The sequence below is a fragment of the Cervus elaphus genome, chromosome 24 (genome assembly GCF_910594005.1).
Source record: "Cervus elaphus chromosome 24, mCerEla1.1, whole genome shotgun sequence".
Classification (NCBI taxonomy): Eukaryota; Metazoa; Chordata; class Mammalia; order Artiodactyla; family Cervidae; genus Cervus; species Cervus elaphus.
In genome coordinates, this window is record NC_057838.1 from 43,615,049 (window position 1) to 43,640,889 (window position 25,841).

The 25,841-nt window shown below is 43.8% G+C and overlaps 1 protein-coding gene across 1 annotated transcript in view; it reads left to right on the forward strand.

The window, feature by feature from the left end:
- The first annotated feature begins 743 nt into the window (after positions 1 to 743).
- The window catches only part of FRMD4B (FERM domain containing 4B), a 356,738-nt gene continuing 331,640 nt past the window's right edge, over positions 744 to 25,841 (forward strand). The window contains exon 1 of the mRNA XM_043886552.1: positions 744 to 1,110. The gene's annotated coding sequence lies outside the window, so the exon portion shown is untranslated. The remainder of the gene's footprint in view (positions 1,111 to 25,841) is intronic.

Genomic DNA, 25,841 nt, shown 5'->3' on the forward strand with positions numbered 1-25,841 from the left:
CTGCCACATACTAGCGATTTGGAATTAACCCCTCTCTCTCCTTTCTTCATCTGTAAAGAAAGCACAATAAAACACTCCTGAATCACAGAACTGTTCTGCCTGGCATTGGGGAGGCTTTTGCTTTCACCCCTCTTCTTTATCTGTCTCTGCCTCTCTGTGTCATCCTCTCTCTCTTCTTTCTTTTCTCTTTCTCTGTACACTCCCTTCCTTCTTTCCTTCTATTTCTTTCTTTCAAAAGCCGAAACACCAGTTTGCTGGCATCTCAAATTAAGTCATTAGTCGGACCCAGTCCCATCCTTGGCTAGATTCTGCGCCTCCTGCAGCCTCCAGTGTTTCATTCCCTTTATTCTAAGGGCAGTCGAGTCGGGATGCTTAAAACCTGGGAAGCGGAATAAAGTCCCTCCCAGCGCTTTAGAGTCGGAGGGAGAGAAGATAGGCGCGGGCTGGCGACCCCCTCCCTTTTCCCCACTCCTGGCAGCGCCAACCGCTCCGCGCCCCTTGGCACCAGCGCCTTTTCTCTGTCGGGAAGACGAGCCCAGCCCACAGCCGCGCGGCGGGGGCCGAGGGCGCCCCCTCCCTTCTCTCGCTTCCCCCTCCCCTTCTTCCCTTCCCGATACGGTGACTGGGCCGGAACAGCGCCTCAGCGGTGTCTCATTGGCAGCGGCCGCCCCAGCCCCCGGAGAGGCGGCGGGAGGGGGCAGCTGGGGAGAGAGGAGCCCAGAGCCGGGGCTGACAGCGAGGAGGAGGCAGGCAGGACGGAAGGACTACAGGACGCGAGGAAGGCGGCCCGGAGCGCAGCTTTAAGTGTGGATCAAAGCGAGGACGCGCGGCGAGCGGCGGCGGGGGCGACTAACAGCCCCGGGTCGGGGGATGCGGCAGGCGCTGGCTGCCCTGCGAGTCCGGGCGTCTGGCTGCGCGGCTAATGTGCTGAGCAGGAGCTTGGGCAGAGAGGAGAAGGAAGAAAGCAGCCGCCCGGGTAGGCGCTACGTAGAGCGGAGTTGCGGAGCTGGCGCAGAGCCGGGTCCCCAGGTCCTGCGCGGTGAGCAGCCGAGACAATAAAGTAGCGGTCGACAGTCCGCCGAGCGCCCGAGGCTGGAAGCGGGAGAGCAGGTAGGTGGATGACTGCCCCGGATTCCCGGAGCGCACGGAGGGGGACGACCGTGCGACGCGCCACCACGGCGCCGCTTCCCGTGCGCCCCGGGCGCAGCGCGCGCGTTTGGAGACCCCCAGTGGAGGTGCGGGTCCCGGGCGCTCCTGCCGGCAGGAAACCCCGCCCCGCCGCTCCCTGGCTGCCTGCAGCCTCCGCTGGAGTCCCTCGGGCACTTGGCGCGGCGGCGCTTCGGTCGCTTTGGTGGTGTGGAGACAGGAAGTTTGGCGGTTTCTGGGCGTTGGCGATGGTGGGGTTTGCAAACGCGCCGCCAGGGACCATGTGCTTTGGTTGCCGCGCGTTCGTGGGAGGTGGGGGGAAATGCTGATGAATCCCAGATCCCTCTGCCCAGAGATACTTTCAAAAAGCAGCGAGAAGAGTGGAAGGGGGAAATCCTTTGCGTTTGCAGAGGATGCTAAGGGTTTGGTTTGGCTGCCCTTTTCAAATAGGTGTGTCTGCCCCTAGCCGCTGCTGTGTTGAAGTGGCTGTATGCGTGTTGTTCGCTCCCTATTTTCTGGAATATTTCACTTTTTACTTTTGTCTAGGGAGGGGAAAACAAAGATGATATTTTGGGAAATTCCATTCTATCTGGGCTAGGGGATGAACTCATCCTTTGCGTTGAATGATCTGTGCTCCGAACGATATTGCCGAGCAGTGCCTGGTCTTGTTCACAAAAGGGGTGAGAGCTTATATTAAACCTCCCCCGGATCTGAGAAAGCTGCCGCAGGAGGAGATCTCGCTTGTTCTCCTTTGTGTGGCCGCTTCCTTCCAGATGTGAGAGGGTTGGGCTGGGCTCTCCTGGGTGGGGTAATAATTATCGTGAACATTCCTGCGATCTGCTAGGACTTGTAAACATACCAGAGCCAACTCCTCTGAACTTTGCGAACCGACTTGGTCTGCTTGCTGGTACCCAGACGGAGGCATCTGGAAGGTGGCCCCTGGGGGTGGGGGGTAATGGGGGGCAGAACGACCCTGGAGTGCTGACAGCCTCAGTCTTTCGGGAAAGGCTGTTGATCCTTCAAGGTTAGCTAGTGTTTGCCTATAAACTTGTCAACTCATTTGGAGGCTGGGTACAGGATTTTAGCGCAGTCCCTGGCATGCTGTTTCCTGTCATAAAGAGAATGGGTCTGTGGAGCTTCCTTATTAAACCTCTGCAGGGGAGGAGAAGCAGCTTCACCTTACTTAACCTCAGCAGACTGCTCTTTAATCCGCCATACACACTCGCCTGCCAATGCAGGAGACCCCGGCTCAATCCCTGGGTCGGGAAAATCCCCTGGAAGAGGAAATGGCAACCCACTCCAGTTTCTTGCCTGGAGAATTCCATGGAAAGAGGAACCTGTCCAGCTACAATCCATGGGGCCACAAAGAGTCGGACAGGTCTTAGTGACTGAGCACAAACACACACATACCCTTTAGGAATGGTGCATAAGAGAATTTACTAGGATACAGGCATCCCAAGAGGCAGTTTGGGGCCATCATAAACAGTCCATGGAGTGGTCAACTGAGCCCTAGACGGAGGTTAAGTAACCTGCCATAAGTTACACTGATAATCTTTTATTTACATGAGGTCTGTTTCCAAATGCCAGGCTCTTAACCATAACAGTACCTCTAAAAAGACTGTGTTGTGGTGGCATTGATAATGATGAAGCAAAAATAATTACAACACAATAACAATGTATTCATAAGATTAAATCAAATGACGTTTAAAAGAATGACTGAACCAAGGTAAACACTCAGAGTATAATTTGGTCTCTAAATTAAATGTCATAAACTAGGTGATGGGTATATTGATGACTATGAGTCTTACTTTTGTGTATTTGAAAAATTTGAAATAAAGAGTAAATGTGCGTGCACTCATGTGTATGCACGCGGATGCGGACACACACACACACACACACACACACACACACATTCACCCTTACCTTTTGAACAGTGCTGATTATTGTTTTCTAAAAGATGGCCAGAAGAATTTATGCAGTTCCAAGAACTTCTTGAACTTAAGAGGTTTATCATTTCCACATGACATCCTCAGGTATTAATTAAACACTTCCTTTGCATAAATTCAGTAATGCAGGTGTAATGCACTTGAACACTATGATGATGAAAATCCACCTAAACTACTATTATAGTGAGGTCCATTTTTCATGATCCCTGGGAAAAAGTTCTCAAGTCTCTTCTGAGCATGCAAGTGATTGTCTTAAACTTCACTTGGTTTGGAATGAATAATGGTTTTGAATTTGCATGTTAGTGGCGGGAAAGTTAATGGCTTCTCAAATAGGCAGACAACTGTGCATGAGCCTGACAAGCTAGAAAAGTATGGGTGGAGTTAAGTTCACCAGCCTCTCCAGAGTGGAAATGCCGTTTTCTCAGGACTGTTTACTTGACTGGCCTCTATTTCTAGCAAGCCTGAGAATCTGAGCTCTCCATTTGAGTCCAGAGATTGAATCAAGACTCTGCCGTGCTTTTGAGCAGACAAAAAGGAAATTTTGGCTAACTGACAATACAAATAAGGTACATGGAAAACAGTTAAAAATATCCTGTCAAAAAAAGAAAACACAAAAAATCCCCTGTCTTGTCCAGCCTGCAGTAATTGTCTGAAACTTCAGGAGCTCTTCATTGTTATTTTACACACATCACACACTTAAATGAAGGCACCAGTCTTATTACACTGCAAGGAATTTCTCTCTCTTTCTCTCTCCCTCTCTCCATCCCTCCCCCTAAATCTTCCCTAGAGATCTGATGTTATCATGAAGGCACTATTTTAAAATACTCAGCGACTGCTGAGGTTCACTGAAATTATTATCTTCAGCTTATAGATAAATAAATCATGTAACTCAGCTCATCAGCAGCACTTGGGCATTCATTTCCTTAGATATCTCTCTTCTCTCTCTTTGTAGACGTGGTTTTTGTTTTGCTTTAAAAGCCACTTACCTTTTTTTTGGTAATTCCTGTATATCTCAATCATTTTCTTCTCTGTTAAGTGCATGTCCTGTGTGGTCAGAGAGAAACTGTAAAGTAGCAATTTTCTGTTGCTAGATGTTTGGTTTAGGAGCCAAACCTATTTTCCTCGATAGCCTGTGTCAGTTTTAAAAAAATCTCATTCTTTCCAGTGAAATCCATTTTTAACCTAATCTCATAAAGCAGTGTTTTACAAAACGAAGTTCAGGAAATCAGTTTAGTGGGTCACATCAGTATTTTCCTTTTAAGTATTACAAGGACAGAAAATATCAGCATCATCTTAATGTCAATAAAGGTTCTGTAGTTTCATGAACCTTTGAGTCCGTCCTGAATCTGAGAATGTGTGCACACTCTGGATTGCTGGATAAAGTGTAATTCACACTATGATTTGCTATGAAAAAGTTTGCAAGTCACTGCCACAGGATGTGTTTGTTTCATAAGTTGACAAACACCCAGTTTAAATAGAATATAGACATATATATGGGATATATATATAGCCCATGTATACAGATTCAATTTTCTAAAAGGTACATAGGTAAGACTGATTTCAAGAGCATCTTCCTCAGGGTTGAACAGTGACTTCAGGATCTGATTAATTTTTTTCGTCTTTTGTTCTACCTTTTTCTTCCTTCCCTTTTGTTCCTTGTTGGGTTACAGTGACGTAGCAGTTGCCGGTTTACACAATTCCAGATTCAAGACCAACAGAAAAAGCATACACCCTCCTTGTCCAGTTGCTGAACAAAACGTCTCAGCACCTGCTCTGACTGGCCCAGTTGGCTTGGCTGAAGGAAACTCGTCGCCCTACTGGGAGTCCCACCCAGGCCATGTGAACCGTGGATGCTGGAGGCCTGGACCTCCAGATGAATTCATTCATTCATGAATGAATGTTCGCCACGATGCACAAGTGCCTAACTCAACACAGACTGATTTCTGTTCTCTTTGATGCCCAAGATAATGGAGGACAAGCTGATTTATATTCTGGCAGATAGGCTTTCGCTATGATTTTTCATGTGTGTGAGGAAAGCTTTAGCTGTCACTTTTACCTTGGTCAGTATCAAGATTTGTGGATCAAAATGTAGAGCAGGTCAAAGTGATGGTGGTTTCTATACTTTCCAGTGACACTGAGGGGGGAAAAAAAGGCAGATATACTGATTTAAAACCCTTTGCAGACCCCAAATCTCTTTTTTGCACCTATGTGCAAATCTTGGGAGGCATTTCTTTTAGTGTGTTGTGTGAATGTGGCAACCATGGATATTTCAGTAGCATCTTCCAGGAAATTCTTTGAAGAGTACATCTCCTTAAGACTGGAGGTGAATAAATGCTCTGCTCGGCAGCTCTTCAGCCTGGAGGTATTTATCTGAGTCAGTGTTGCTTCACCCCGGGGATGTGCTGCTTTTAATTGTCCTCTGTCACTTTATGTACAAGTATCCAGTGGGAAGGGAACCCCATTTCTGTTTGGCTGTGAGAATAATACTCACTCCTAGCAAAGGATCCTGGAAGTCAGGTGATCATGCTGGCTTACCCGGGTCAGTCCTGGTTAATGTCTGTGCCTCCAGTTTGAATGATAGCTTATATGGTTACTTTACCTATTAAGGCTGTTTTTGGGGGCCATGATTAGGGGCCTTTTAAATAGATTAAATTATAAAGAGCTCCTCTTACCAGGCAAGATTAGATATTTAAGAATGCCTGCCAGGGCTTCCCAGGTGGTGCTAATGGTAAAGAATCCATCTGCCAATGCAAGAGGATGCATGTTTACATGGTAAAAATATAAAGGAAAGTCGCTTAACCTTTTTTGTGCTTTGATTTCCTCATCTCTAAAATAGGGAGAATAAGAGTTCCCACCTCACTGTGTGGATAGAGGATAAAATAAAATTGTTTCATGTGGTGCCTGCTACATACTAAATATTCCATAAATGTTAACTATTATTTGTGCTTTGATGAAGCTAGGAGAAATAGTAATAGTTATTTTTTTTTATTGAACACTATGCACCACATTTAAGTCTAAGACTTTTTTTAGCTATCATTTTCTTTATTTTTACAAGTCCTGTGATCTGAATCTTATGGCCATTTGTTGTTGTTATTACTCCCATTTTCCAGATGAGGAAAACAGACTTAATGAAATTAGCAAGTAATGAAGCCATTACTTGCAACCCCCAGTCATTTTGATTCCAGAGCCTCTGCTCTCATTTATTATGTTATATTGTGAGACTTGGAAGGGAGTTTTGAGATAAACCAGCCTTCAAAAATGACCACAAGATGTGATGTGATGTGACTTGGCAAGTTATTTAAGGATGATACAGGCCAGAACCAAAGTTTTCTGCCTCCCACAACCATTGATATGTTGAGAACAAATGCATCCACCCAACAAGATGAGATGGAGAAGGCAATGGCACCCCACTCCAGTATTCTTGCCTGGAAAATCCCAGGGACGGGGGAGCCTGGTAGGCTGCGGTCCATGGGGTCACTAAGAGTCAGACACTACTGAGCGACTTCACTTTCACTTTTCACTTTCATGCATTGGAGAAGGAAATGGCAACCCACTCCAGTGTTCTTGCCTGGAGAATCCCAGGGACCGGGGAGCCTGGTGGGCTGCCGTCTATGGGGTTGCACAGAGTCGGACACGACTCAAGTGACTTAGCAGCAGCAGCAGCAAGATGAGAGCAGAAACAAACTGGGAACACTGGATCTGGAGTTGGGAAGATGTCTTCTAATTCAACTACAAAATGTCTAGTACTGTCTTTCTAGGGTATGTAAACTCCTGGGGGTATATGAGATAATTTTAGGTGATAGATGGAGAATCATTTTACTTCAATGATTATTTTAATGTGTGCCAAAAGAATTTGTTTTTATACTCAGACCTTCAAACTTTATTAAATAATAAATTTCTTCTTGTCTTGCTGAGTAAATTATTAACACACAATATTATTGCTTAGGGTGAGGCTAGAAAGACAGTGTCAATGTAAAATCACTTAAAATATATATATTAGGTGAAACATAGGGTGGGTAGTACTGGAAAATGGCAAAAGCTATAAAAGGGAAGATGTGAATGACTGAAGTTTGGGAAATGCTGGATTAGAGCAATGTTTGTCCAACTCTGTGCTCAAGACTTAGTTGGGAATCAAATTCTGATTCAGTAGATCTGGGGTGGAGTCTGAGATTCTGCATTTCCAGCAGGCTCCCGGGTGATGCCAATGGTGCTGGTCTGAGGACCATACTTTGCCTAGGAAGGGATCAGAAAACCTAGAAGATTCTTTGACACATGCTGGGTGTTGAGAATTCAAAGAAATGTAAGGTATAATGAAATACCACCTCACACTTGTCGGAATGGCTATCATCAAAAAATTTTCAAATGACAAATGTTGGCAAGGATGTGGAGAAAAGGGAACCCTCTTACACTGTTGGTAGGAATACAAATTGGTACAGCTACTATGGGAACAGTCTATAGGTTTCTGGAAAAAAAAAACAAAACACAAACTAAAAATACTACTACCATATGACCCAGCAATTCCACCCCTGAGATATATCTGAAAGAAACAAAAATACTAATTTGAAAAGATACATGCACCCCAACTGAAGGCAGGAAGAGAAGGGGATGACAGAGGATGGGATGGTTGATGGCATCACTGACTCTATGGACATGAGCAAGCTCCAGGAGTTGGTGATGGACAGGGAAGCCTGGTGTGCTACAGTCCATGGGGTCGCAAAGAGTCAGACATGACTGAGCGACTGAACTGAACTGAATGCACCCCAACGTTCGTAGCAGCATTATTTGTCTCTCAACAGATGAATGGATAAAGAAGATGTGGTATATTGGGTTGGCTTTTTCCTTCACATGTATGTATACACACACATATACACACAATGGAATAATACTACAGTCATAAAAACAGAATGGAATTTTGCCATTTTCAACAACATGGGTGGACTTTGAGTCACTTATGCTAAGTGAAGTAAGTTCAAAAGAGACAAATATGCATGATATCACTTACAGGTAGAATATAAAAAATAAAACAAATCGGTGAATATAACAGAAAGAAACAGACTCACAGATGTAGGGAACACATTAATGGTGACCAGTGGGGAGAGGGAAGGAGGGAGGAGGAAAATAGGGGTAGAGGATTAAGAGGCACAAACTATTAGGTGTCAAATAAATAGGCTACAAGGATATATTGTACAACACAGGGAATATAGCCAATATTTTATGATAACTATAAATAGAGCATACCTTTTAAAAATTGTGGGTAACTATACTGTACACCTGTAACTTATATTCAGTTAAGTTCAGTCGCTCAGTCCTGTCCGGCTCTTTGCGACCCTATGGATTGCATGGACTGCAGCACGCCAAACCTCCCTGTCCATCACCAACTCCTGGAGTTTACTCAAACTCCTGTCCATTGAGTCGGTGATGCCATCCAACCATCTCATCCTCTGTCGTCCCCTTCTCCTCCTGCCTTCAATCTTCCCCAGCATCAGGGTCTTTTCAAATGAGTCTGTTCTTCGCATCAGGTGGCCAAAGTATTGGAGTTTCAGCTTCAGCATCAGTCCTTTGAGTGAATATTCCGGACTGATATCCTTTAGGATGGACTGGTTGGATCTCCTTGCAGTCCAAGGGCCTCTCAAGAGTCTTCTCCAACATAGCGTACATCAGCTATTCTTCAAAAAACAAAAACCATAGAAAATGTAAGGGAATCCCATTTCCCAGAAGTCTAAGCTGGTTGGGGAGAAAAGATGTGAAGGCAGGTAGGTGGTAATCTCCCTCATCCAGAGAAAGTGCAACACAGAAGGAGAAAGAGATACAGAGACCATGGTGTGCCCCAGAGATGCTGCAGTGGGGTAGCAGGAGGGGTGGAGTTTTGCTTTGGTCTGAAAGATTTGTAGCAGCAAGTGGAGAGTTCCCAGACAGGCTTGATGAGCACGAGGAAGGGTGCAAGAAATAGATAAGACTCCAAAAAAATGCCTGCACCTACAGAGTGGAAATTTCAGTAACATTATGATCAACACACTGAAACATTCACTTAGAATAAGCTCTGTCTTCTAAGAATAAGCCCCGTTGCCTGGTCCTAATAGTCCGCATTGACTGTGTCTCTGTCAGTGCCAGCTACTGCCACGTGCTCTCCAGACAGTATATATTTCATTCTGTCTCCACCATGAGCCACAATAGCTCACACTTTGTAGAGGTGAAAAGGGAGGCTTGGAGGGGCTGTCCCCTCGTTCAGAATCACAGCTGGTTAGTGGCAGACCTGGGATTCAGAGTCAGCCGGGTCTGTGCTCTTGGACAACAGGCTGCAAGTGACTCTGTCTTGTGTTATTTCTGACACTCACAGCCAGAGAGGCTCAGCTCTCCCTCCAGAGAGCATACCTCACCAGAGATGCTAACGGCTCATTTTGTTTCAGATGAGAATATTGCCCCCCAAAACAGATCCTGAACCTTAAGCCAGAGATGATTATATTTCTGCTTTGCTAAATAAGCCATGACCAGACTCCAGTTTTTAGCGTTGTGATCTTCTATGAGAAATAGGTTCAAAACTGGCCCCTTACCCTACCCCTTTCTCCTGCAAATAAACAGTGAATGTTTTGTTGTAACAAGCAGGCACTTTCCTTAGGAAGTCACCAAGTAGCCCAGAGAGACAGTTATTGGAAATAATTATGCCTCTGCCACAACATGGGGTCCATCACTGCCCCTCCTGATTTTCAAAAGGTCTTTCTGGAATACCAGCATCCATCTTCCAGCTGGTGCTTATAACAGCCGACAGCGTCGGTGGGGAACCTGACAATGGATGAGGCCTGAGGATTGTTTTCTGGCTTCCCTTGTTGCACCTGACTGAGCCTAGCCATCAATTCAGTCCTCACCCAAGAGCAGGGGGACCATATGTGATTTGGATGAGAGGCCCAGATCACAGAGCCAGCTCTAGCCCTGGTTCATCCAAGTGTAATACTCTAGCAGGGTTCTGCCATATGAGGAGGGGTTGGGGAGACAGGGTTGTGGTGATCCTGGGTGGAGAGTCAGAAAGGCTGAGTTCTGATCCCATCTCAGCAGCACGCTGACCTTAGCTATGTTAATTACCTCTCTGATTTCTCAAGTGGGGGATGATATTTACATTATGAACCACCAGATGTGTGCTCAGACTTCAAATCTTATTAGAGATTTGCACTTTATCCACAGCCACTGCACTCTTCTCCCTTTAAAACTTTAAAAGGGCTCAGAGAACACCTCCCCGTGTTCAAAGGGATGGAGGAGAGACAAGATGAACATAGAGAATTAAGAGATATAAACTACTATGTATAACACAGATAAGCTACAAGGATATACTCTACAGCCAAGGGAATATAGCCAGTATTTTCTACCTTTTAAATGCAGTATAAGCTATAAAAATGTTGAATCACTGTGTTGTACACCTGAAACTAATATAGTATTGTAAATTAACTATATATATTTTTAAAAAAATCTTAAATAAATGCATTTAAAAGAGCTTCTTTATCCGTAGTGTGTTGATTGATGGAACATTTCAGTAATGTTATTTGCTGTGCAGTAAAAATGATCTTCAGTGTAACTTCTCCTATCAAGTAATCTTTCAGTTTTAAACAGATCTTGAAACATTAAGATAGTGTGACTTCTTTGATAAATCAGGAAAGTTAAGGGTATTTGAGGCCACCACAAACGAAGTGATTGCATCCATTTAAACGTGCAAGTTATGAAATGCAGGACCCTGATTAAGTAATAAAAACCATGTGCCCTCAGAATGGGAACAGAAAGCCCAGTCCCAATGCAGCTCTAAGACACAAATTGAGGGCATATCATGGTAATTTGCTCCAACTGTGTTAAATTAATTCAATTTGTATTTTGAAGAGAAGAAAAAAGAAGCATGCTGTTTTATATACTTCCCTGTGCCCACTCTAGCTGTACTTTCACTGCCTAGAAGAATGGGCTGTCCAGTTTACTAGGGGTCAAAAGTTTGATTCAAACAAATTAAGAGTAAGGAAGTATTTTTACAATGATTCAGCTGCTTTAAACAGTTCGAGTCATGAGTGGTTCTTGGTGCATTGTCTAGCACTGAGCTTGATTACACTTGGAAAAGCGTAGTGGTGGACTATCCTTGGTCCTTTTCAGATCTCAGAGGAAAGCTGTGAAAAATGGGTATTTAAAAATTGATATTTTGTCAGCAAATATTCATTCTATTGGATAGATTCTTTCTCTTGATAATAAAAGGTGGAAATGTTAACTGCCTCCTTTCAGAGTACACAGTGCAGACTTCCACCCCACCCTTCTACAGTTTCACTGATACAGCATTGTCAAGGGATAAGACATTTGTTTCACTGAAGTGATTTTTCCAGGTGATTAAAGCTTATCTCTGCCCACACATTATATTTTTGCTTGAACTGTTTCTGATGGAAACATGACACATGCTTCTTTACTTTTTTACATGGAATTTACAAATGTGGATACAACTTTCCTTGACTTGGGCTTCTCATGATAAACATCCATTTTCGTCCCTTGCCATCATCCTCTTACTGTTTGACAGCAGACTTGCATTGGGCTGAGTGACTTTGTATAAATTATCGCATATTTTTGTTCTTTTGTAGTTATCATTATTCCTAATAATAGCGCTCCTCTGGGTAGTTAGCAAATCCCAGGCAGGGTGTTAAGAATGTCATATACATTATAGTCTTTGTTAATCTGCCTGACTCCCTCCCCCCCACCCCCCGCCCCCAAGAAATGAGATTATTCCTTCCATTTAGGGTGAGAATACTGGGGATTAAAAAACTAGAGGTGAGTGGTGGAGCTGGAATTTGAACCTGGGTCTCTAACTGCAGGATGTCTGTTGGTAGGTGTTACAAGAGTTGCCTCTTGCTCTGTTTCTCCTCTCTGCATATTTCTGTCTTTACTCCTACTTCTGAAACCTTCCCCCAAGTAAAAGCCCAAGATGAGTTCTGTGTCTTTTTTACGGAGCATTTGTTGGTATCTTTTTCCTTCAGTGGAGTTCTGAGAATATTTTTGCTGATTCCTAAGTTCCCAGCCGTCTTCTGCACAGTTGCAGTTTCTGGAGGTCAAACCTACGAGTTCATCACTATATGCGCTAAGGCTTTGGGTGGATTGGTTATAGCAGGGGTCCCCAACCTCTGGAATCTAATGCCTGATGATCTGAGGTGGAGCTGATATAATAATAGTATAAATAAAGGGCACAGTAAATGTAATGTCCCGAAACCGATCCCCTGAATCCCATGGTCCACGGAAAAATTGTCTTCCATGAAACAAATCCCTGGTGCCAAAAAGGTTGGGGATCACTGGCTTATAGAACTTACTGCATTATGATTTGATAACATAATCAAGAAACCTGCAATCAGAGGAATGCCTGACAAGTCTATAATTTAGGGGTCAGCAAACTTTTTTCTGTGAAGGGCCGGTTACTAAATATATTAGGTTTTGCAGGCCATACGGTCTGGGTTGTAGCTTCCTAAATCAGTCTTTGCATGGCAAGAATAGCCACAGATAAGACATAAAATGATGCATGAAGCTGTATTCAAGTAAAACCTTATTTACAAAAACAAACAGTGGGCAGGGATTGGCCTACAGGCTTGTTGTTTGTCAACACCTGTTACAATGGACAGAAGAGCCACTCGGGGTATTTAAAAAACCAAGCCAGGTAGAGAGTTCAGATGCTGCATAGAGCAGTAATTTCACCCAGAGACTCTGGAGACAATGCCTGGATGTGTCTCCCATCTTATCCACTAACTACTGTAACTTAGCCAGTTATCTTAACCTCTCTAGTCCTCGATATTCTGTCTTTAAGGTTAGGACGATAATAGTCCTTCCCTTTCAAGGCTGCTTTGCAAATTAAAGGAATTGTTTGTCAAGTACTGATAATGATGCCCAGAGCACATTTACGTTTTTAAAGTGACCCCAAACTTAAATGTCAGCTGAAATAAAACTATTGTCTCTAGTTTTTTGGTTGCAAATATCAGAGTGAAATTGAAGAGTGTGACTTTGGTTTTCCTTTATCGTCTGTGTCTCTGCTTTGCTGCTGTTTGGATGTGGCTGGCTGTGGGGTAACACAACATTCTTAGTTAAGACAATGAATTTGGAAACATGCTCTATCTCTTCCCTTTCACCCCCTTCACTCAATCAATCAAGACGGGGCTTGGCAGGTGTACTCCCCACTTGTGAAGCTCTGGGTTCTCTATTTGGGGGTGAAAGGCAACCTGTAAAATAGTTGCCTCACGTGTGTTCAAAAGGATACCACTGACACACATTTGCTCCGCCCTGGGTTCTCTCTCGCCTTTCTTCTCCTGGGCATCCAGCTATTTTTAGTGACGTGTTTTAATCAGAGATGAACTTGTGAAGATCTTTGGCCCCAAAATAAAAGAGTATGTCACAGCTGAATGAGAGAGAGGGGGAGTCATGCCCCAGGTCTGAGGACATAAATAGCAGAGGGTGTGAATGTACGAGGATGTGGGAATCTCTGTGAAGCAGAATCCACATGTGTTGTATGCACAGCACGATGTGAAAGGAAGACCTGGGAATTCAAAGGTTAAAGTGAGAGTGATGTTATGTATCAAATAAGGTAATTTTGACCCTGGAGTTGACATGTGAGTCTTTGGGGGAAAGTTGTTAGTAGATCTGGAACCAGAAAAATATGTGTTTGATTCCAGAGTCTGTCACCCAGTTGTGCTTACATTATGCAGATCATTGTACATTGTGAGCCTCAAGAGGAAGGCTACTCCCAACTCTTAAGTGTGTGTAAAACAATAGGTCAAGGTAGCAAGACATCATTCTTAAAGTTCTCTTGTTGATGAGTCGCTGTCAGACTCAAAAAAATAATAATAGTGATTTCTTTCTTTCCTTTTTTATATTATTCTTTCAATCCTGCATCCTTGAAATGGCCAAGTGTAGGAATGGTAGATAGAATGTACATTCTAAGGATGGAGGGGGAGGTGAGAAGCTTCCAGTTGTTTGGGCCCACCTTCTGAGTCATGTGGCAGGCATGTCCTCTTGCTGACCTGCTCCCAAATCAGGAGATGGCAGATCTTCAAGGTGGAAAGTGTCTGGGTCCCTCTACTACCGTGTGGGCCAGAGCACTGCTACCAGCTCCCACCCGCTGCTAGGCCACTCTCTACTTGGACTTGGACTCGAGCCAGAACCAATCTAAAACACTCTTGCTTGGTCTGTGTTCCAACCAAGAACCTATGTTGTAACTGATATAAAGCTTTGACACATGACTTAGCTGCAGCCAACTGGGAGTTGCGAGAAAGGTCATGGGAGTTGGAGCCAGAAGACCTGGGTTTAATCCTAGTTCTGTCACTTGCTTATAGAGTAAGAAACTAGCCTAAACCTCTTCTGTGACTGACACGCATTACCATATTTAATATTCTGCAGCAAGCCTCTGGGGGTAAAATGCCTGGCACAGTGCTTGGCACAAAGTCAACGGTCAATGAAAGATGACTATTGATGTTATTCATATCAGGATTAATTATTCACAATGCTGAGTTGTTGCTGATCAACTCAAGCCGTGTTAGTAACTTTATACCTGCTGGCTCTGAGGTCTGGAATGAGTTTTGCTAATTTCTGAAGTGGTTGGGTGATCCGTGGTCAGTGAGCGGGCCAGCAGAAACCAGAAGTTCCCTTAGCCCCTGTGTGTGGCATTTACCTACCGCGGCTAAAGGATATGTCTTAGGATAATGTGAACAGGCTCCTGGGGTGGTGCCTTCTGATCCCTCACAAAGGGTGAGGGTGGAGCTAAGGGTGAGATATCTGCTGATCAAGAAAAAACTGAGTCTTTTCCCTGACTCATCTGGGAAGCCAAAACCTTAGCACCTACCTGATACCAGTTCCTCCATTCTGAATAATAGAACCCCAGTCTTATTTGAGGTGGTAGTGTACTTTGCTAAAACACTACATTTCCCTTCCTCCCACAATATTAAATATGGCCAGTTGACCAACTGCTGACCAGTGAGGTTTAAGTAGTGTTCTGTGGGATGTTCAGGAAGGATCCCAGTTGGGAGCTGACACGGGTGGGAGACTTGCTTTTTTTGCCTTTCCATCCTCCTCCTCCTCCTGCTGCCTAGAACATAGAAATGATGGATGGACCTTCAACAACCTTTCTGTGACTTTGAAGGCAGGAGCCACAGGCTCAGGATGGCAAGGTTGAAGATAGAGGGGACCTTCATTCTGCATAAAAGGCTCCCCTGCCCAAATATCTGAGCGCCATCCAAAGATTCTCCCTGTTATTCTGGCTTTATGTGTATGAATGAGCCTTGGCCTCATTTTATATTATGGATTTTAAAAGCGTTCAAGACTACAAGTCCCAATGCTGTGGAACTGCATAGCTACTCTCATCCTCATGTGTGGCTAGGTTAATTCCTTCATCCTGCTTGCAAACGCCTAAAGTCCAGCTTCCCAGCCAAATAAGCATATGATGCCATCCTTCTGTCCGTTGCACTAAGGACTGGACATTTTAGTGCTTAACTGCTCTCTAATTGTTTTGATTTGTTGTTTAATGGCCTTTCCGGGTGGTCAGGATGTTTCTTCCAAATACTGTAACACTTCTTCTTGTATTTTCTGTCCTGAATATGTGGATGGATTCCTGATGACTGTTCCCTCAGAGGAGGGATCCTTGGAAAAGCCCTTAGAAAAATATCCAATCGGGTGGGATTTGCAGCCTCTTGGTCATTTCTGTTCAGTGAATAAACTTGACACTCTGCTGGTTATTCATCTTTTGATTATCATCTCCAAGCCCATCCTGCTCTCTTCTGAACTATTATCTGAGGTAGATTCCATATGCTACGTTTGCCACAGCCCCTTATTAGCTGGCTTCTGGTTAGGCTGTCAGTGGGAGGTGTTGACCATAAATGGGGATGGGAGAAAGGATTTATTTCTGTTTCCATCTCAAGTTTGCATCTTCTCAGCAGCCATGAACCTCGGTGGTGCTTCAGGCTGCAAATGTGTACTTGAGAGGGAAGACTGATCCAGTCTGATATTTACAAACGTCATCATCTGAAGGCTGAGGGACACTTTTCACCAAAGCCTGTTTCTTTTACCTCCTGGGTGGCACACAGAGAAATTCTGTTGTTCGACTTCCCCTTCAATAGTATGTGAACCAAGAACTTCCAGATGTACAAGCTGGGTTTAGAAAAGGCAGAGGAACCAGAGATCAAATTGGCAACATTTGTTGGATCATAGAGAAAGCAAGAGAATTCCAGAAAAAGATCTACTTCTGCTTCATTGAGTATACTAAAGCCTTTGACTGTGTGGATCACAACAAAGTGTGGAAAATTCTTAAAAAGGTAGGAATACCAGAGGTCTTACCTACCTCCCGAGAAACTAAAGAAGCAACAGTTAGAACTGGACATGGAAAAACAGACCGGTTCAAAACTGGGAAAGGAGTACATCAAGGCTGTATATCAACACCTTGCTTGTTTAACTTATATGCAGAGTACATCATGAGAAATGCTGGGCTGGATGAAGCACAAGCTGGAATCAAGATTGTTGGGAGACATCAATAACCTCAAATATATCAGGTGCTACCACTCTAATGGCAGAAAGTGAAGAGGGACTAAAGAATCTCTTGATGAGGGTGAAAGAGGAGAATGAAAAACTGGCTTAAAACTCAACATTCAAAAAACAAATATCATGGGATCCAGTCCCATCACTTCATGATAAATAGATGGAGAAACAATGGAAATAGTGACAGACTTTTCTTGGGCTCCCAAAATCACTGAGGTCAGTTAATGCAACCATGAAATTAAAAGACATTTGCTTCTTGGAAGGAAAGCTATGACAAAACTAGACAGCACATTAAAAAGCAGAGACATCACTTTGTTGACAAAGGTCTGGTATAGTCAAAGCTATGGTTGTTCCAGAAGGCATTTATGGATGTGAGAGTTGGACCATAAAGAGGGATGAATGCTGAAGAATCGACACTTTCAAAGTGTGGTGCTGGAGAAGAATCCCTTGGACTGCACGGAGATCAAACTAGATAATCCTAAGGGAAATCAATCCTGAATATTCATTGGAAGGACTGATGCTGAAGCTGAAACTCCAATACTTTGGCCACCTGATGCAAAGAACTGACTCCTTAGAAAAGACCCTGATGCTGGGAAAGATTGAAGGCAGGAGGAGAAGGGGATGACAGAGGATGAGCTGATTGGATGGCATCACCAACTCAATGGACATGAGTTTGAGCAAACTCAGGGAGATAATGAAGGACAAGGAAGCCTGGCATGCTGCAATCTATAGGATCATAAAGAGTCAAATATTACTGAGTAACTGAACAACACCAACAATAGCCTCCCCTGCTGGAGGATTATGGTGGGGGAGAGGAGGAGACTGAGTTCTGGCTAGCCGAATGAGGGTAGAAGTGTTTTTTGCTGTTACTATATAAGATGCCATACAAGGTGCCTCCACTACTTTCCTGACCTTCTTTACCCTCATTTGCCTTCTGGATGCAGAAGGTCTGGTGTCCAATCCTGAGGCCCTGGGAGTTGACACACTAGAAGGAAGGATCCTGGGATGCCCAGACAATTTCAGGAAACAGAATTCCTTTCTACCCCACAGCTGTCCTGCCCTGGATCATGACATAATGAGAAAGCAACCTTTAATGTGCTTACCCCATGAAACCTGGGGGTTGGTTTTTATAGACATTAGCTTTACATACCTTAACTAGTACGTGGACAGACTTCTGAGATGATAGCTTTTGACCCCAAGGCCTCTTGCATCCCAAGAATCAAAGTCAGAAAATGGCTTGGAATAAATAATAAGTGAATTAATCGAAGTACCACTAAACACGTGCAGACTTCACAACTTGTTAGGAGGTTTCATCGTTCATTAATTCATACTTTCAGGAAATAATTTTTTAAATATTTATTTATTTGGCTGCACCAGGTCTTAGTTGAGACCTGCAGGATCTTTTAGTTGTGGCATGTGGAGTCTCGTTCCCCGACTATGGATTGAACTTGAGCCCCCTTCATTGGGAGCATGAATTTCTAGCCACTGGACCACCAGGGAAGTCCCAGGAAACACTTCTTGAGTACCTGCAGTGATTGTGTGAAGGACCATGAGGACCCTAAAGATTGAGAGAGTGTGACTTGGGGAGGGATGTAACTTTGGATTAGCAATGGAATAAAGCCTGTCTCTAGAGTCTGTGTTTCGTCTGAGCTAGAAAGCTGAGACTTGGAGAAGGAAATGGCAACCTACTCCAGTATTCTTACCTGGAGAATCCTGTGGAGAGAAGAGCCTGGTGGCTGCTGTCCATGGGGTCACACAGAGTTGGACACGACTGAAGCGACTTAGCATGCATGCATGTATTGGAGAAGGAAATGGCAACCCACTCCAGTATTCTTGCCTGGAGAATCCCAGGGACAGAGGAGCCTGGTGGGCTGCTCTCTAGGGGGTCACACGGAGTCGGACATGACTGAAGCGACTTAGCAGCAGCAGGAGCAGCAGAATGCTGAGAAGGAAGCAGTCCTGTGAATACCTGGGCAGGTGTGCACTCTCAGCAGAGGTTGTGACTAGTGCAAAGGCCGGAAGGAGGAATGTGTCTGCTGAGTTTTAAGAACAGAAAATGAGCCAGTGTGATTGGAGCAGAGTGAGCAGGGGAGAGAGTGGTAAGGTGAGATTAAATCATGGCGTGCCTTGTACACCACATTGACTGTGCCTTTGTGTTTTATTCTGAGTCCAATGGGAAGCCAATGGGATAGTAAGCAGAGACGTGACAGGATCTGATTCACAACAGCATTTAAGTGTTGATTCCCCCAGGATAAAATAGACACTCACTCCAGACAGAACTAAGGGTATTCTCCTGGGAATACCTACAACAATGTCAAAAAAGGAGAGTGCTGAAGACAGGAATGTCGCAGGGAGGAACCACATCTGGACTGACGAGTCTGTTTCTTTGACTGTGACCTTTGTTATCCATTGCTTCTGTTACTATAATCATGCATAATGACCTGTCTTGGGGAGCCCTGCACATTGCCTGAAGCAGTTAACACATCCCCTCCTTGAGGTTGGTCATTCCAAGAGTTTTTTCAAGATAAGGGTCTTTACTTCCTCAACTCCTCCCAGTCTCTGTCCTGTAAAAGAACCTGGCTTTCAGATCCAGACAGGATGGTTATTTTGAGGCATTGGTCTTCCATCTTCTCTGTCAGTCAGCTTTCTAAATAAAGTCATAGTCCTTGCCTTAACACCTCATCTCTTGGTTAATTGGCCTGTTGTGTGGTGTGCAGACCGAGCTTAGACTTTGTAACATGAACAAGCACCTTACAGGGAAGGCCAGGAGGGATTGATAAGCCTTTCTATATTTTTCTGACTTTCATTCTTCGCTTTCATTATCATTATTGAGCTTCTCCTTAAAGTACAACTGGAGATGAGTGCTTGGGTGCCTGTGGTTTATTTTAGGAGGCAATCTCAAGGAGCAGGTGTTTGTAAACAAGTGTTGAAGGAAAAAAAAATGCACAACCTGAAAGTGCAGAATTATGTTTTAGTCGGTGGATTTGCTGAGGGTTTAAGCCTGGGAGCGGTGCTCTCACATAGGTAAGAGAGGGGCCAGAATAAATGGGAATATTTGCAACAAAATCCGGGTAGTCAGAATATCAAAAGATTACTGTTAATTAAAGGAAAAAAGATACCTTTAAAGTTAATGAATTTAGCACTTATCTATGAACGGGAAGGTGCAAGAGTCTGGACTTATTGAAATCATTCCTTTGATATACGTGGTAAATATCTAGAGCTAATACCTGTTGTTTTTTTTTTCCCACCCTGAATCCCCTCAGGGTGTGCAATCAGGGGCTGCTGCAGTGGCCTGTGGTTTGATGGTCACAGGTCACAACATCCTTTGTTTACTGATGTGGCAGGTGACAGTTCTGCCTCCACACGGGAAGCAGGAAGCACATGCACATCACCAGAGGATAGCTGCAGCTCCGTCCCACTTGGGGTTGCTCTCTGAGACGCCATGCTAAATGCACCTTAGAATTTTTCTACACAATGGGAGGAAAACAGGATTAGCTTTCCACGGGCTCTTGGCCCCCTCAGTCTTACACACTTCTTGAGTGTAAGCTGCCTCATATTTCCCGGTTCACTCAGGCCTTGCACCGAGTGCTCCTGGCAGACTCCCAAGCTGAGCCCCAGGGCAAAAAGCCTCAAGGCCTTCTTCTGTAGGCTTTAGCACTAAATGCTCTTTTGAAATGGTGGGTTTTGATTCTACAAATGTCCGAGAAGCTAACCAGAGAGAAAAAGGGTCTGGGTAGGGGAAATAAAAAATGGCAGCCAGTATGCCAGCAGAAGCCCCGAGGCATGGAACGGAAGAGAAGGCTGCCTGTTGGAAGAAATGAGAGATGGCTCTTTTTCAACAAAGGGTTTTGTGTTTGTTGCATGCTGTGGTTTCTTCTCTCTCTCTCTCTCATACACACACACACACACAGAGTACAAACCACATGGAAGGACTTTGCCCCCCCCCCCCCAAATAATACCATTCTCTTGACTTAGATCCTTTGTACAACCTCCGTCTCTTGCCCCTCCCCAGCCACACTCACATACACGCTTTGCCTGACTAGTTCTCATTTGTCCCTGAAGACCCACATCTCAGTTTGATGGCTTTCCTTAACTTTCTAAACATGGTAATACTGTCTTAGAGCTTTTTGATTTGTCAGCTTGAAAAATATTCACAACCTAAAAGCTGAGTTATGTTTTATTCAGCAGGAATTTTTCAGACTTCAAACCAAGGAGGCAGCATCTCTACCCTGAGAGAACTGCTCCAATAAGGTGAAGGGAAGATCCAGGTTATATAGAAGTTTTGTAACAAAAGACAAGTACTCTGAACACCAGAAGATTATTTTTAATTGAAATAAATCCGATATCTCAAGGAATTTAGTGCTTTTTATGGATGGAATGATCCAAGAGTCTGGGCTCACTGAAATTATTCCTTTGATATGCACCTCTCCTATCTGGGGTCAGTATCTGTGTTTTCATATCCTGTGTTTCTTCAGGGCTCACCTAAGGGAATGGCTGCTGTCTGACGGCTGCTGGATGGCAGATAGTCTTTTCTTTCCTGAGTTTCCTCAGGGCTGCAATCACTAATGACTGTGACATCTTTTGTTTACTGATATAGTAGGAAATATTCCATTTCTCAAATTCTAAGAACCAGACCCCCACTCAGAGTTCAAGTTAAAAACAACCAACCAAACAAATGGATGTAGGGTAATGTTTCTTTCTCAGCATATGATTCCACAGACTGCTTACCTCAGGATCACTAGGGTGCTGGTTCTAAGTACCCATCCCTGCAGCCTGCCCACACCTGCTCAACCCAAAATCTAAGGAATTGGCACATAAGCAAGCTGCCTGGATGTTTCTTCTGCATATCCATTTTCAAGAGCCACTGCTCCAGGAGATTCTCCCAGTGCTCTTTGCAAAGAGGGGTACTTATAACTGGGCCTGAGAGGAACCAGAACTTTGTCAAGCATCTTAGATCTGTAGAAGTTTGATGTCTTATTTCCCCACTGGTCTCCTTACTTGCTGTCCTTTGCTTACACATGGTTCCCTCAGTTCTAAATTCTATCGTTCTAACAGCCAACTGGCTCAGCCTCAGAGTCCCCATCCCCAGTCCTGGATTCATCCAGCTTGGACCAGAGGTCACCCTTGCTTCAGCCAGCTATAGTCCAGGGGATGGAAGAGTTGATGTCACCTTCTCTGCAATTACTGTGGACCAGGCAGTTTTTTTACAAAAAGAATAGAAATCATCATTTCTAGTGCAACATCCCATGGGGCTTTGACATTCCCCTATTCTAACATCTATTAATACTAAATAATGTAATTGGCAGTATACTTCCTAGTATCCACCCTCAGACTGAGAAAAATCTAAGTACAAGACCACCATCTTAAGGACCCTTGTATTCGTAAAATTTACCAGAGTGCTTATCACCAAGAGAGGACTCAATAAATAAGATTGACCGGATATGTCACTGCAAATGTACAGGAGCAAAATTCCACTGTTTTTTAAGTTTGAAATCAATAGTGTTAAGGCTTGTTCACATACAGTAAAATATACCCATTTTAAGTGAACAGTTTGATGAGTATGACAAAGGTGTGTACCAGTGTAAGCATGTGTCAATCAAGATACAGAACATTTCCATCACCTAAGTCTCCTTTCTCAAAGGGCTGCTTCTTAATTCCTAATTTGCTTTAGAAAAGAGTAGTCCAAGCTTGGATTCAGGCGGTGGTTCTCCCAGTGTGCGCTCTCACCCAGGAGCACCAGCCTTTCCTGGAAACTGGCTACCAAATGCAAATCTTTGGGCCCAAACCCCTGACCTGCAGAATCAGAAACTCTTAGGATGGGACTCTGCAATCTGTGTGATGCTGGTGAAAGCTGAAGTCTGATAAACACTGCACGAGATCACTGCACTGGTCATTTAAAATGAGCAGCTGGAGTGGAGCCAGACGGATCACAGAAACACTTGAGAGCCTGCCCTGGAATCAAAAGGAAGTACAAAAATGGCGTGAGCTGAAGAAGTGTTTTCTGAAGAAAAGGCTGGGTGGGGCCTGCAGGATGGATTTGAAGGCAGAAGGTGGGAGTCGGAAAGACCAGCTCCTTTTACAGCAGGCTCTGGAAGATCCATTGTCACTGCAAATGCATGGAACTACATTGCTCCACTCCTTGAGGACTTTGGTAGTTTTAGACTTTGTGCAATGAGGTATTTGCACTTTAAGACTTTATTGCACATCCTAAGACTTTATCTTACAATGAGATTTGGCAGTTAGGTAGTATTCCTCCCCTTTGAAAGGGTTTAGGTCATACGTCTAATCCTGATGTTGCTTTCATTAGGATTTCCCCCCACTCTATTCAGCTCTTCCTCAGCCTTTATGATGTTCATTTTTAAGATTTATGTGTATGATTTGCTGCTTTTTGTCCACAAGGTTGCTAGGCTGAAGAAATCAACCTGACAGAGGATAGTGGCTGGGCAAGTCATCACAGAGCAAGGTGGAACAAAGGGAGTTTATTGTATGGATTGAATGCTAGTTTGAATAAACAAGAAATATACACAAGTTCTAGCTTCAAGAACTGTGTTGGCTGATGTGCAGTTGGTCAATAGATTTTTAAGGGAGAGGAGAAAAGGAACTAAGTGATTGCTTCAGAAATAAATATGAGCAAAACAAACAGATGCTTAAAGAGATTATTTGAAACTTGGAAATGCAGCAGAAAGATCACTGTATGTCTTTTCAACATGATACCAGAGCAGGCCCTTCCCCAGCTCTCCAGGGGAAGGTAACCTAGTGATCAGAGTCCAGACTGTGGAGTTGTAGGAAATCTTTATATATCCTAGAAATAGCAACCCTTTATCAGATACAGGATTTGCAACCATTTTTGCAATCTGATAGGGAGAGCCTTCAGATCATGATTAGAGTCTGGCCCCTGTGAGAGGGGGAAGGGAAGGACGGAGGAGTGGGTAGGAAGAGTCTTAGACTCTGGGCACCTGTAAGTACATTTCTCTGAGGTTGATGGGTGTCCTCAAACACAGCCCATTGGAGGAGTCCCACCTCCCATACGATGGACCCTTGCTGGGCTCGGCTCTTGGCTAGAAGGAGCCCAGAGGATCAAGAGAGCATCGGCTGGGCTGTCAATGAGCTGTGCTGTCTGCAGTCAGAGATGTGAGTGGTGCATTTTAACAGCCAGCTCATCTGCTCTCTAAGCCCCGTGTCGTCTTACCCAGGTGTGTGACTGAACGGGCTTTATGTCCTCATGCTCTCCCTTCTCTGTAATACTCTTTACTCCACTGCGTGTGTCTGGCATGATATCCCCAGGGCCGAGCACAGTGTCTAGCATCTTTCAAAGCAAAAGCAACCTGAACTTTTCAAAAATTAATTTGACATTCTTTTAAATTAAAAAGAAAGAATTTATTAATATAAGAAAAAAAAAAAACCTTCAACTTGGCTTAAAAGAAAAAAGTGCCCTGTGGAGTGGGCTGTTCAAAATCAGTAAAATCTGCAATACTGGTTGTAAACAACTGAAAACACTAACCTGAAAATCTTTGTTAGATGAAATGTAAGGAAATAAATGAACTTATGGCTATTGATCAGGTGAAATACTGGAAATACCTAATCCCAAGAAAATCTTAAGCTCGATTATCTATTCATTGTGTTTAGAAAAATGGTGTTTGTTCTGGGAGTTTATTGTTCTTATGAGTTTAATAAAGTATTTATAAATGACCCCACATGTAAATAAACTGCTTTATTGGTCTGAAGGAGTCAAATAAATGGTCATATATATTGGTCAACTATAAAAAAATTTTTTTAACTATGAAAGAAATGGTTAAGACTAAGCACTTCCAATGTAGGGGCCCAGATTTAATCCTTGATTGGGGAACTAAGATCCCACATGCCATGTAGCATGGCCTAAAAAATTTGGGGCTTCCCAGCTAGAACTGGTGGTAAAGAATCCACTTGCCAATGCAGGAGACACAAGAAATGTGGGTTTGATCCCAGGGTCAAGAAGATCCCCTGGAATAGGAAATGGCAACCCACTCCAGTATTCTTGCCTGGAGAATTCCCTGGACAGAGGAGCCTGGCCGGCTCCGTGGGGTTACAAAGAGTCAGACTATGACTGAGCATACACATACACACACATAAAAGTATAGATAATTCTCCCATGCTCGCTGCTTTGAAGTTAGGCAAAGAGAGGAAGTGTCAGGAAAGGGTGTGAAATCTGGGCACTGTACAGGGCTGTATGAGAACTCTTGTCTTACCTGTTGGTGGACTTGCTAGTGTACATGTGGGTGGTCCTGAGAGTTCTTTGCTTATAGTGTAATATGTGGGAGTCTAGGGCCCCAAGTGGCAAACCCAAGTGTGAGCCTGCCTACTGCAGTCGTCAACACCACTTTCTTTCCTGTTGCCTCTCAGTAGCCCTCCACCTGTAAATTTAGATCTGTAATTTACAAGTGTGCTCCTGCTGCTGAATTTGTCTCCTTTGAAGGTGCATGAAATCAGGTGTTTGGAAGCAGAATCCAGTTTCACCCTTGATTTGTACTTTCAGATATGCCTTGAATTCATCTAAGTTTCTTTTTACCCCAAATGGAAATTGCCTTATTGTTTTATCTGATAATAAAAAGTATTATTAAAGCAATTCAATATCAAGGGGGGAAATAAAAAATCTGGAATTTCATCACCATGAAAGAAGCTGCTCGACATTTCATAAAATGAATTCTAGACTGATTTAATTTCTTTTTTAAAAATTTTTATTTGTTTGGTGATTTTTATTATTTGGGGCTGTGCTGAGTCTTTGCTGCTGTGTGTGCATTTTCTCTAGTTGTGGCGAGCGGGGGCCACTCTCTAGTTGTGGTACACGAGCTTCTCACTGTGGTGGGTTCTCGTTACGGAACATGGACCCTGTAGTGGACAGGCTTCGGTAGTTGTGGTGCACAGGCTTAGTTGTCCTGCAGAATGTGTTATCTCCCTGGATCAGAGATTGAAACGGTGCATTGCATGGCACATTCTTAACCACTGGACCACATGAAAGTCCCTCTTCTTAAAAAAACTTATCTTTTATTCAAGTATAGTTGAATTACAATGTTGTGTTAATTACCACTGTACAACAGAGTGACTCAGTTGCACATATATATATATATATACACATTCTTTTCCATATTCTTTGCCAATAATTTATCTTGAATACAGTTCCCTGTGCTGTACAATAAGACTTTGTTGTTTATCTATTATATGTATACCAGTTTACATCTGCTAATCCCAAACTCCCAATCC